We start from the raw sequence: 14361 nt of genomic DNA on the forward strand, positions 1-14361 counted from the left end.
GGCTTAAATAACGAAAGCGTTTTCACGAAGCTGGCATTATCACGCCAGTTTCTAGTACGAATTGCAACTGAAGGCTGGCACATATACTACAACTAATCAGACCAATTGAACGAAAGGCTAATCACAATGCCAGTTACAATGCAAATATTGGCTGCAAATCATTCCACTTACATTATTGAGCCATATTAATTTGCCGCTTTGTAGAAATGTTGGCAGAGTACTTCTAGTGTACAGTTTTGTTTCCGACTAGTGCGCAAATGCAGTGAGGTAATAGACTTGTAGTTCTACCTCACTTTTAATGATCACGTCGATTGTTTCCCAAGACCAAATGGCTACATTTTTATGCGAGTTACCGGAAGCAGTATACAAAGAATGGTTGAAAACAATATAGTTTCTGATATGTTAGAGTTCTATTTTTACAAACATTCCAAAACATGGTTCTATCTAAAAAACCTGTTACCTTAGCTCAGTCATACAAATGTTGCAGACCACCATTTTGTTGTCACTTGCCCTGTGACAGTGATCACCATCAGACGTGTGTGCGACTTCCATAGCCAACAAAGAATTGCAGTAAGAGACAGTGCCACCTAGTGACCTAAATAAGTGCCGCACTATGACTGTATTACTAATAATAGTTTCTAATGATATTTTTTGAAAGATTTTTAAAGGTAATTTGTTTAGCAGCGGAGTGGGAATAACAAATTGCCCCCAGCGATTGTCAAGCACATGCCCAGTGGAACGCCCCCAGCAGAGTGAGAATAGTTAATTTGACCCCCAGCTCAGCCACTGCTCTTTGGGATGCTCCCTGCTGAGCGGGAATAGTAAATTTGACCCCCAGCCACTGGCCAGCATCTGCCCTGACGTACGCCTCCAGCAGAGTAGGAATAGTACATTTTCCCCCCAACCTCTGACAAGCACCTGCCGTGAGGGATGACCACAGCGGAGTGGGAATAGTAAATTTACCCCCCACCCAGCAATTGTCCAGTAACTGCCCTGAGGAGCAGCCCCATCAGAGTGAGAATAGTACATTTTTGCCTGCAGCCACTGTCCAGCACCTGCCCTGAGGGATAACCACAGCATAGTGGGATTAGTAAATTTGGCCCCCATCCACTGTCCAGCACCTGTGCAGATGGTGCCCGAGCGAAGTAGGATTAGTACATATGACCCCCAGACCCCCAGACCCCCAGACACTGTCCACCACCTGCCCTGACGGATGACCGCAGCGGAGTGGGAATAGTCAGTCAGTCAGTCAAAAAACTTTATTTCGGCCACAAGGGCCATAAAAGCAGAATACAATACAACAAAATATATATCGAAAACAAGAGCAGATCACTTTTTAACCACCAAAACAGAATAAAATGATTAGATTAAAATTTTCACATTATTAAAAATTGGTGGAAAATTTCCTACGCTGAAGCCATACAGCATTAAGAAAGCGTGAAACTGCGAACACAATTGGGGGATGGGTGTCGTATTTTAAAACTCGCAGGGCATTAACACAGTCTCTAAAACCAAGGTTCCTACAAATCAATTTTACCCAGCGATTCCTAGGGATAATGTACGCTGGACAAACAAAGAACACATGAATTTCATCCTCCAGTTTGTAACCACATGCAGGGCATGAGATACTATTATTAATGTCCCATCTAGAAGTGAAGGACCTGAGTGGTAGGGTACTCATTCTGAATTGAACGTATAGTTTCCTGGCTACAGGAGGGAAAATCAGGAATAGTAAATTTATGATAAGCACTCTTTCTAGATTTCCAGTTGGGTTTGGTGCTCTATGGGTGCCCCGCCCAGTCCACATACCGTGCTCCGTGGACTTAATGTCTCTGTCCTTGCACTGTGCCTCAAAGCATGCCCCAAGCAAGCCACAGTGCCAGTTGGTGTTTCCTACAGCATTTTCCCAAATTGCATTGGAAGCAGACATTGAGGAAGAATAATCAGGTTTTCCGAACTTTTCAGGCTAAAGGATTATGCCCTCATTGACAAGAATTGCTGCATATCTTTTTTGTAGAGGAACTGATTGGTTTATTTGCAATACATACATCTACTTGGTGGAGGATATTGATGGGTAGGAGAAAAGCCGTAATGCCAAAAATACAAATCAAAATTGGGCTACAACAGAGATGTCTACTGGTGCCACTGTTTTCTTTGTTCCTTCACATTCAATCGGATCTTTTTTCTTTAAGCAAGAAATTACCTGCCTAAACTTTCCTCACAGTTTCTCCATAAACTGATGAACACTGAGTATGTAGTTATCTTCAACTTAAGCTCAATTGGTCTGCAGTGCAACCTTGATGTTTTAGATTCATATGCTAAGGAGAATATCCTAAAAAGGAATGTATCTAAAACCTAAGTGGTTGAGTTTAAGGGTAAGGAACATTGTAAACCTTTTGAATGATATTAGGAGTAGAGAGTCTGGAGCAGGTTAAGATATATACATATCTTGGTAGAATATTCTTCTCAAGACCTCACAAACAAACATCATGTCTCATAAAGAGGTATTAAAGTGCTAGCTCATGCTGGTACCTTAACACATTTTATAACTCTATCAGGAAGAGAAATTTGCAGTAGAACATACTCCCTTGAAGGAATGGTCTTTCATGAATTGCTATCAGGGTAAGAATTGTCAAAAACATTTATGGTTGGCCAAGCTGTTGCAGTACCGGCTCTGAGATTTGAATTGAACATGGCTAGTATGTAAGCCCAAAAGTTTGCAAAAATAATTCACTGGGCATACAGTATACCTCATGCCCCCAGCATTTCTGCAAGAGACCTTCAAAAACTGAAGCTGCCACTAGGCATATTTGAATGTGAGCTGGAATGACTGCAGGTATGGTCACCCATGCAATTGCTGTCCCCAGATTAAGTTACACCTTTGACAGCATGCAATGTGCTACCTTAAAAATGTACAAGACTTTTCCTGACATAATAAGCTTTAAACAGCCTCAGACCTACTGGTCATTAGCTTTGGGCCATAGTGTACAAAGATGTTGACAACAGCTAAGACCAGGTAACCTCCCCTTAAAGACTTACACAGGAAGATAGGCAGGCCAAAAGCAGGACTTCACCTATCTCCCTTAAATTGGGAAGGAAAGGAAGATTTGATATGTAAAACGTTCCTGTGTCCTGCACTGGTAAAGCCACGGAATAGTTTTTAAATCTACTATATTTAAAATATAAATTAGCTGATATAGATCAGTTTTATATTGTTTCCACATCATGAATATGTTTGTTTTAAACTTTTCAAATTGTTTAAGTGTTTTTGAAGATGTTTTAATATTATGTATAGTGGTTGGGAAAGTATGGAAGTGGTTGTAAATGTATGCACTTTTAATAGTTAATCTCAGTTGAGGTCAAAAGCAATTTTTATAATAAACGTGATAATAACTTTAATTGGTTTCTGAGAAGATTGACAACACCGCTGGGGTGGCTCCTTCATTGCAATAAAAGCAGTATGTCAACAATATATGTCACAGTCACTTTTGCCAAAAGAAAAAACAAAGGTGTTTGTACCCAGATCTGGGGGTGAGTGCTTGCAATGTTCAACCCTCTGTCCATCATCCCCTTTGGTTTTGGTTTGTAAATTGTAAACAGTTGTTTGTTAGGTTTTTTCAAATATATTAGGTTTACACTATTTGCATGCATAAAGTAAAAAGAACAAGATTTTAGGAAGAGGACCAACAAAATCAGAAGTTATTTGTTCCCCCAAGTAAAACAGAAATTGAATAGGCACTGAACACATTTCCTTCTACCTGGCTTGTATGTATGCTGCTGTTGCACCACATCTGCAGAACTGGGCTATGTGTCCACAATGTGTCTACAAATCTCTGCACGGGCCGGGGCCAGCTCGGTTCAAGGAGAAGCTCAAATGTTATACCCCAGGGAGGATGCTTCGTTCAGGTTCAGCTATGAATCTTGTAGTCCCCCCTTTTAGGAGGACAACCTAGGGTTGAAAGAGCTTTTTTAGTACCACAGCCTAGCTTTTGGAATACCCTACCTTTGGAACTAGAAGCTACTCTCTCGGTACTTACCTTTCGAAGGGCCTTGAAAACCTGTATCTTCACATAGGACTAAGATCTATCAGCTCTGTAGCTATACCCGTCTCTATAGCACCAAGACGCCTTTGGGAAATTGTTTGCGCTTTAAAAATCACATTCATATTCATATTCCACCACAACACCAATTATAGAACTGGGCTGTGATATGATCACAGTACAATACACTTCCGATTTATGGTAGAATTATCATGCTGTCACTTTATCAGTATAAAGGCTATAATAAGCATTAGAAAACACACATGCAGTACATTCACAAGTACATGCTGTTCCTTTCAGGTGCTCAGTAAAAAACACGAAAACTGCACCAGAAAGTAGAAGTGGGCGAGACTTGAAATTCCAAGTGAGAGCTGAGTCTGATCTGAGCCAGGGGTCTAGTTTGGTTCCAAGAGTCAAAGCATGCGTGAGCCATCAGAAGAATCAACATGGAAATGAAACAGCCAACTTGACAAAATATCATAACAACTAGCTCAATTAGTAATAAGTAAATACTTGAATGATTGTGTTTCACTTTCGTACATTACAGAATGTCACTGCAAAGTATTTTTTTTTACAGATTACCTTTTCCCCACCTCCAGTATCCTGAGAAAACTGGCAAGAGTGAACCAAAATATGTCAATTTGTCATTTGTATGTGTCACAAGTATTGCTGATGTATGTGTCTACTGAAGCATAGAGTAGTGAGATTCTTATATAGCACACATCCTGAAGTTAATTTCTTCAAGGTGATCTCAAATTTGAAACTCAATAAAAATGAGGCACACAAAGAAAAGTGATTTAGGACCACACAATATGGTCACATGAGGAAGTTGAGTTTGAACCCAAATTTCAAGGATACACTTTATGCAATTCAGACACTTGATGAATACTTATTACCACCAAAGGGCAGTGTTTTTATTATTTCATAACCTATATTAATAAACTGTGTTAAATAAATACATGTATTACTATTCATTCAGTCAGACAAAATATATGTATACAATGTCAAAATGCCTATCTTGAAAAAATATAAATTTATATATAAGGGAAGGAGAGTAATTTATCTTAATATCACTGATTTCCTCTGACTTAAGACGCACTGAGGATGGGAATGGAAATATTCAGCACATCAATGGGAGTCATTACATTGATTAGCATAAAAGAACTCTGACTTCCCTCCGATTTTCAGTGAGGTACATGCACATTGCAGCTCAGCTCAGCTGCAGATAGACACAGTGATGTCTCAATATCCTGTATTAATCTTTTCACATTTGCTGTGTTTCAAAGACAGAAGTCAAATGTCAGGCTATGTCTTCTGCTGCTTATTTTTAGGGTTGAGCCTGTGAGAGCATGAGCTAGTGCATGGGTCTCGCTTGCGAGACACTATTGTATACATAAACGGGCTTGCAGCTTACCCATTGCTTACCATTTGGTTTGCATGGCATTCTTCTTTACAGCCTCTTAATTTGTCAAGGCAAGCCTAACATCATTTCCGTTCATCTCTGTGGAGCGGGGACCAAGCATTGATTGATTCACCTAAATCAGTGCCCATCCACTGCTCCCAGCGTGATTGAGGTACTATTTTGTTCTATTTAAGTTTTAGTGTCATGCAAAGGCGTGTGACTGGAAAAAATGTGCCCAGCAGGGCAATCAAAATTGCAAAGATTTATTTTCTATAGTCAACTTTCTTTTATTTTGCCAAGTCTTCTTTTCTCACTTTGCACTCATGTTTCTTTTGTTTTTGCTCATGGATGCTGTTTTCAAAAGATGAGCATTTTTTTATTGCAAAGTGACGTTGTTTCTTTCTTGTGTAATTTCTGAAATAATGCTTTAACGCATAATCGTGCAGTCCACCCAAATCCACCCCACTTCAATCAATGCCAATCCATTCCACTCCACCTCACCCCATACCAATACATCCCAGACCAATCCAATCCACTTCCCTCTAATCCATACCACTCACACCAATCCAATCCACTCCAACCCACCACACTCCAATCCCCCAACCCACCCCATTTCACTCCAATCTGCCCGACTTCAATTCACTCCAATCCAAAACAATCTGCTCCACTCCATAATTCTGCGCTCTAATCTGCCCCACTCCAGTCCAAAACAATCTGCTCGACTCCAATCCAAACCAATCTGCCCCACTTTAATCTAAACCAAACTGCCTCTCTAATCCAAAACAGAATAACCCACTCCAACCTGCCCAACTCCAATCCAAAATTATTTCCCCTCTCCAATCTGCCCCACTCCAATCTAAAACAACCTGCCCCACTCAGTCCAAAACAATTTGCCCCACTCCATTCCTAAACAATCAGCCCCACCCCAATCTGCCCCACTCCAATCTAACCCACTCCAATCCACCCCACTCCAATTATTCCACTCCACTCCAATCCACCTCACCCCAATCCACCCACTCCATCCCAATTCACCCCACCGCACTCCAATCCAATCCACCCCACACCAATCCAATCCAATCCAATCCAGACCAATCCTATCTACCCTACTCCAATCCACCTCACCTTACCCCAATCCAGTCCACCCCACTCCCTACCCACTCCATGCCACTCCAATCCAATCCACCCCACTCGAATACAAAACAATCTACCCCACTCCAATCTGCCCCAGAACAATCTACCCCACTTCAATCCAAAACAATCTGCCCCACTCAATCCAAAACAGTCTGCTCCACTCCAATTTACCCCACTCCAATCCAAAACAATCTGCCCCACCACAATCTGCACCACTCCAATCCAAAACAATCTGAGTCACTCCAATCTGCCTCACTCCAATCCAAAACAATCTCCCCACTCCAATCTGCACAAGCCCAATCCAAAACAATGGGCCCACTCCAATCTGCCCTATTCAAATCTAAAACAATGTGCCCCAATCCATATAGCTCCACTCGAATCCAAAAGAATCGGCCCCACTCCAATCCCAAAAAATCTTCCCCACTCCAATCCAAAACAGTGTTCCCCAGTCTATGACATTGTACTCTGCGACACTCTCTGCCACTGAACCACTAAACTCTACTCCCCTCTACTCAACTCTATGACACTCTACTCCGCCACTCCATTCTACGACACTCTATTCCAACAAATCTAAACTTAAACACTCTGCTCCCCCCACTCCACTCCAGGACACTCCACACAAGTAACTTTTAGCCATGCTGAACAGCAGCCACACTGGTGTACAACATGGCAAAAACACATTGCCAAAGCCAATAGCGCCTGTATAGGCAAGACCTTTTCTTGTTTAATATGGGGACTGGTGTTTGTAAACTCCTCTCATTATACAGTCAGAAAAAGAAAAATCAAGTGAATTACGGGACAATCTTGCTGGATACATGAAGTGTGAAAGGAAAGACTCTATGATGTAATTTTTTCATAACAACAAAATGCAAATATTTGTAAATGAACTGCACACATTCAGTAGTTAGGAAAGCAAATGAATAGTATTTTGATGTAATTCTGAAGTGTGATGGAAACAAACATTTTAATGGGATCGGAACAAATCAAGACACTTTACTGGTTGATGCACAAATAATAAATATTCACTGAAACCAGATTTCCACACATTATTATTTGAGTGCGATCTAGTTTTATCAGTAAAACTGTATATCTCTGCGAATGTGGTGATCCTTTCAGTGGAAAATGTGCTGCCTGTAAATGAGAATGGGGGACGATTTAGTTACATTAAGAAATAGACCGCCTCGTATCCATTAAAAGGATATGGGTTGCGAAAGTTTGTCCTACTAAAATGTGGGTCGTGGTTTTAAAAAGTTTGGGATGCGCTGTAGATATATGTTTATAGCCACAGATACACTGTCGTTGGATACCTATATAGTTGTCTTGCTAAGAACTATTCAGTTATATATAAGCTTCTTTTGTTTACAAAAGGAGCAAATGAATGACTCTTTGCAACAAACCGTTTGTATTGCCTTGTCCTCTATAATACACGCCAGGAGAGCTCAGACTAGATCTCAGTTAAAATGTTAGTTCAAATTGATGCGACTTCTTCTATACTGTGTTTTGTTTGCAGTTTGGCGTTTCAGCCTCGTACATCCGCCTTGAAATTGCCGCTTATAACAGTATTTTGCACTTCGAAAGTGGAATCAAGTCATTAGTTGTGCTCGTTTAGCAAATAAATCAGGAATTCAGGCGATATTAACGTGCCAGATCAATTTAATTTCTGTATTTCGGTCAAAATTCCGAATCTCTTTAATGTATAAACTGGCAATGTAAGCACAAGAATTTATTTTTATGTGTACACCACTATTACGAAACAATACTGAATCACCCGTGTTTTAAAAAGGAGGCATAACTTGTTTAAAGCATGCCTCTTTAAAAAGTATATTTGTTCATCCATTCACACCCAGCTTCCCCAGAGACGCCAGCACACAGAACCAAGCACAGACAGCTGTCCAGGTGCAGAGCTGCAGACACATGTTCTCATATCACCTTCAATTAAAAATTGGGCTTGCAATGGTGTGCCCCAGGACTCTTTCAGCTGCGTGCCTTTCACAGGCCTGGAATCTATATTTAAAATATGTTGCCGCGAGGGTAGAGTAGGATTGCAATATGATCCGTTTGATTAAACAATGCTGTGCAAGATGTCTCTGGAATGCACTGCACTAGTTGGTTCATGTGCTCCTCTGAATACAGTAAGTCAAGCCGGAACAGGGAAAATTATATTTAATAAGATCTGGAGTTCCTGCGTGGGTGCTTTACAGTGTGCAGCAGTTTTATAGATGACTGTCACTCTTTAGGGTATGTACTTTTGTGAACGGGTCACGAAAAATCTTCCCAGTCAAAAATGACAACTACATGAACAATAAATGAATCAATTAAAGTACCTTTGTTTCCAAATAATGCTTTAAACATCTGTGGTTGGGGAGCATGCGTTAGACCTGTCAGACTTAGGGTGTTGCCCCAAACATTTTGCATTACTCCCCCATATTTTTTCTGATTTTGTTTTTTGTTGGCTTTAGGGCTATATGCACTTTACCACTGCTACCTAGTGCTAAAGTGATTGTGCTCACTCCTTAAAACATAGTAACATTGCCTTCTCTCTATTTGGCATATTTAATTTAATTGTAAGTCCCTAGCAAATTGGTATTACCTGTGCTCAGGGCCTATAAATTAAATGCTATTCGCAGGCCTGCAGCAGTGATCGTGTCGCCCGCTTAAGTAGTCCTATGTACATGTCTCAGAGCTGCCAATGCAGCCATATAGAGGTGAACTGTCATTTCAACCTGGCAAAATAAACCTTTGGCCAGACCCAAACCTTCCTTTTTAATACATATATGTCACCCTTAGGGAAGGCCTTAAACAATGTAATGTATTTAAAAAAGGAGTACTTTTAAGTTTTACATGTCCTGATAGTCCTCATTTTTTTACTTTTACAAGACCTACCTCTCCCAGTTAAACAGTTTACATGTGGCGTCTTTGAAATTATAATGGAAAATCTTCTTTTATGGTAAAGCCGGATTTTTAATTATAAATTTGGAAAAGCTGTTCTGGAAAGTTGTCATTTTCCTACATTAGCCATTTAGTGCCTGCAGACTGTTTCTGGGTTACATGGCTAGGTGTAATTGGCAGTTGGTGTTTGTGTTTCCATCCTAGACAGCCACACACAATAGAGAACTTAGGTGTGTCTGGATGGGCCATCACTGACAGGATGAGAGCGAGGAATTAAACACAGACCTTCTTACACCTGAATAGGCTGTGTCCTGCATTCCCACAAAGGATTGCATGCCACCTGTAGTTAGTCTGGAGCCAGGGCAGGGGAGACAGGAAGCCTGTGCACTTCAAAGGGAATCCTCTAGAAGTGCCTTCCAGTTCAAATAAGCCACCAGGTATAAATGTAGACCTTGGACACAAACTCTTCATTACACTTCGGGACCTGTGGTACACTCTGCCAGGAAAAAGGACTGCTGTGCTACTGAGAGGACTGCAATCCTGCTGGACTGCTAACTTGAAGGGCTTCTGCATTACTGTGTTAACTTGCTGCTCTGCTGCTCTCCTGCCTGGGTGAGAAGGACTGGACCTGCAACTTGTACCCAGGACCACCATAGTGACTCCAAGGGCTAGTCTCTTATAACCAGCACCGGGACTCCGTAACTCTGAGTCCTACCCTGCCAAGTGATGCCACCCCAGTCCTAGACCCCTGGAAGTGGACCGGAAGGTGCTCTGCCAGCCCATCTGTGGTTCCAGCAGAACTGACGCATCTCCTCTGCTGCATGGCACAACCCCAAGCATCGCCTCTGCTGTGAGTATTCTTCCAGTACAAGGACTCTGCATCGATCTTGCAGGCTGCAGTCACAACGGAACCGCTGCTGCACACTGCATCTCCGCCTTAGGACCTCACATCGCAGGTCTCTGATTGACGGCAGATTTGACAACGATCTGGAACCAGTTGGTGGGCCATGCATCATCAACACAGGACTCCGCATCGCAAGCTTCCACCATCGACAGCCTCCTTAACAATGATCCAGGATCTTGCATCATGGCCTTGCAGCTCCCCGAAAACAGTGCTGCATGACGCATCTTCAACCTGGACCTTGCATTGCCGCAGCTGCGTGACGCATTCTTGATGCAGAACCTCGCAATACTCCACAACTAGGATTTAGGGTACTCTTGTTCAGCTGGCTGAACTGGATCCCTGTAGTCGTCCTGTGCTCCATTGCAGTTGGCCTGAACTTGTGACTTTCTCGCAGTCTGGCATGATTATATCCGCAGTTAGAGATTTGTTCTGACATCTTTAAACTTACATTTTCCCAGTTCTACCAATTGTTTTTTTACCGTTTTGGTCTTGTTTTTATTTATTATGGGATTCTTCTTCTTGTGGTTTCACATTATTACTGTTAAAGCATCACCCAAATACTTTGTGCATTGCCTCTGAGTTAAGCCTGAGAGCTCTGTGCCAAGCTACCCAGGGTTGAGCACATGTTAATTTAGGTTTTGCTTGTGACTTCACCATTACAAGGATTGTGCTTGATGCTTGAGTAGGGTTTCTCCCCCTCAACCAGTAATCCTACAGTAGAGCATAGCCAGGCAAACATGGGCAGACTTTCACTTTGCTTAAGAAGTCAGTTTCCACACTTCACCAGACCAAGTGCGAGGCAAGCTTCAACCCACTTGGCCTATGAGTTTTCCACTCGCCCTAAACGTTTAATGGTGCTATATGGCTCCATGCAGGGTGTGATGCCTTGGGAGATGGGGGGACTTTAAGTGGGGTGTTTTGTTGTGTGGGGAGGGCTCTTTGGAGGAATCAGTGCTGTGTGGTGGAGGCTCAAATTAGTGAGCAGCAGTGGAGGGGTCAATGGGGTTTTCGGAGCAAGTGTTGGGCAGTGGCTGTCCAATGGGTACCGAAATGGGTATGCCAAAAACAGTTCCTGCACGGCATGGACTGAAATGAAGTGCATGCACACATGGGGCACAAGTTGTGCCTCCCTGTGTGCATCCCCATGTAGGGGTGGTGCCCCTTTGTTTCTTCTCTCTCACAGTATTTATGGAGGAGGAACCTCCATGACACCGCCGGCGGAGTGGAAACACGTAATATGCTTGGCGGAACTGAGGCAGTCCCGCCAAGCATATTGTGGCATCCTGACTGCTGCAACAGTGCCAGGGAACAGCAGTTTCCTGGCGGCTGTGGTGAGGCTGTGGGGGTCTGACTGCCCTAGTCGTAATAGTGTGGTCGGAAAACCGCCACCGCCATGCCCCCAAGTGTCTGGCGGTCCGCTGACTTGCAATCAGACCCTAAATGTCATCTATGTGCATGGGTGTTTTCTTTTTAACAATGCCGCACTCTGTGGGGTACACCTATGAATATTGGCAAACATCATGTGACGATCTAATGCTTCATGACCATAGACTCAAGTTTCTTTGACATTAATAACTTGTAAAGCATGAGAAAGCTTTGGCCGCAATACTTGTAATCAGGCCCTAAATATTGTCATCTATGTGCATGGGTGTTTGCTAGTTAACAATCCCACACTCTTTGGGTTACACCTATGAGTACTGGCAAATATTATGTGACAAATTAATGCTTCATGACCAGAGACACAGGTTCCTTTAACACTAATAACTTTTAAAGCATGAGAAAGCTTCTGTTCTAAAACTGGAATTTTTGTAGGGGCGGGCGGAGAACTCCGCTCCACCCGTGGAGTGTGCGAAGATTTGCCTACTCTGCGTTCCGCGGAGAAGGCAAATTTCCACACAGTCAGCAGCGGATCGGAGTTAGCCAACCCCCACCTATTAACAATGAATTCTACATTAATTAAAAGTAAATTCAAAACCACTTCCCTGTACTGCGGCATACCCGGGCTGCCCTCCTCATCTTCCTCGCCATCTCTGGTAATCCTTGCAAAAACTGCGCATGTGCGCATGCCTGTGCATTTCTCAGGGATCACCAAAGATGGCGAGGAAGAGGAGGAGGGCAGCCTAGGAACGCCGCTGTACAGGTAAGTCATTTTTAATTTACTTTTAATTAATGTAGAATTAATTGTTAATGGGGGGGTGGAGGCGGGTGGCGGAGCAGAGTTCCACGGAGGTTGTTCGCAACTCCGTGGACCTCCGCGTTGCCCCGCTACGCAAACTACGCCCAGGGTTAGATTTTTTAAGCACTGGTCTTGTTCCTGATTGGAGATGCAATTGAGCCAATTATTTATTTGCAGAGAAGGCTGCTACTATTCATGCAGAGATCCAGAACAAACCATTTAATAATCCAGTCCAGACTGCAACCATTTATTTCCAAGCTGTTCACAGAGCAAAAAGTCTCTTCAACATTCCAGCCTTATCTTGACTGCCATTTATGTAAAATATGGCAAATGCTAAGCAAACATGGTGGAAGCATAGTCCATTCTGTGCATCTCCATAGCTTTCCTTTCTTTGTCTTTGCCACTCTTTCCTTCGACGTCCACGCAGCAGCAATTTATTTTTAGTAGTTTAGTCCAACCTTACAAAGCCAATATCTTTGGCATACTGCCTGAAACACTAGCGACACATGTTCAGACCATACTTGCAAATCAGTCCGTGCTTATTCAAGCACACGCGGCAAGATCGGGAACCCTGTCCAAACTTCCTCGGGTGGCTCAAGTAGAGCTGCTGGTGACCCATCTTGTTCTTTCACAGATCGCAAAAAAAGGTTTTTTATTTAGTGTCACCTTATTCAAATCTTCTCTGGGCTATTATCTTGCGTCTATTCAATGAGGCCCTTATTCCCTATTGGTGCCTATAAATATCATTATCTTTTTGTTTTTAATAATTACAATCCTACTTCTTTAATAGCATCCATTCAATGAAGGAGAGTAGGTGTTGTGAGTCATCAGCATATGAGAAGACTTGAAACTGAACCCCCTGAAAATTATACAAGGGGCTGAAATTATAAGCTGGATAGAAAAGCCAGGAGAGCTTAGCCTTGCAGAACCACACCACATACTGGCATCTCATTGAAGCAACAAGGAGACAGCAGAACCATCTGAGAGTGATCCTGTAAAAATGACTGGCCCCAGCATAGAGCATAGCCGAAAGTTGTCTAAGTGGTCTATCTTGAACTAATAAAGCTGAAACGAAATTTAATAGCAGTACCACCCCTTTATTATCATTCCTGAGCTCTGTAACTCTTCTTACCAGATACCACTCGCACAATCTCCATTCTGTACTCTGGAGCCAGTGAAGGGCCTCTGAGTTTTCTAGATATGGTGCTAGCCACTTGGCCAGGTGTTGTTGACCTTCGTTAGGGCAAGGAGCAATGCGATGGGGCAATATTGTTTCATCACTGTGACGTTTATGCTAGTTTTCTTCAACAGAGGGTCAACTGTCCCTTGCTTGCAAAAATTCAGTGCTATGCCGTGCCCGGAGATACATTAATATTTCAGATAAAAAGTGGCAAAGTTGGGCATTAGCATTTTCATAATTGAAATTGGGATGTGATTAAGTTGTAATCCTGAAGTAAATCTGCTGAGATATGCCTCAAATCCTCACAGGTCACTTGAAGGATGGAGCAGATCTTAGGGGCTTGTCTGGCCGGGGCTGGTTTAGTAGTCACAGCGGCTACTATACCAGCTCAAGCTGAACAACCTCCCAAATGCATTTTAAATTAACGTCCTCATTCCCCTACCCAAGATAAACCAGATTAGAATGCAATACATATCTGAATTAGGATTGTACCTGGGACACAAATAGCGTACTACACAGGCTTATGCCTCTACGATTTTCAGTAGGTAAAATCTGATGCAAATTTTAGGTTTGCTCACCCAGTAATAGTGGAACGCATGCCTTATTAATGTGTAATCCCCATTCATAGGTCCAAAACTC

At 42.5% G+C, this 14361-nt stretch overlaps 1 pseudogene; it reads right to left on the reverse strand.

Moving 5' to 3' along the window:
* Positions 1 to 12990: 12990 nt before the first annotated feature.
* LOC146858048 (small ribosomal subunit protein uS14 pseudogene) lies at positions 12991 to 13164 on the reverse strand (annotated as a pseudogene).
* Positions 13165 to 14361: the final 1197 nt, after the last annotated feature.

The sequence above is a fragment of the Triturus cristatus genome, chromosome 3_2, assembly GCF_964204655.1.
Source record: "Triturus cristatus chromosome 3_2, aTriCri1.1, whole genome shotgun sequence".
In the NCBI taxonomy this organism is placed as follows: domain Eukaryota; kingdom Metazoa; phylum Chordata; class Amphibia; order Caudata; family Salamandridae; genus Triturus; species Triturus cristatus.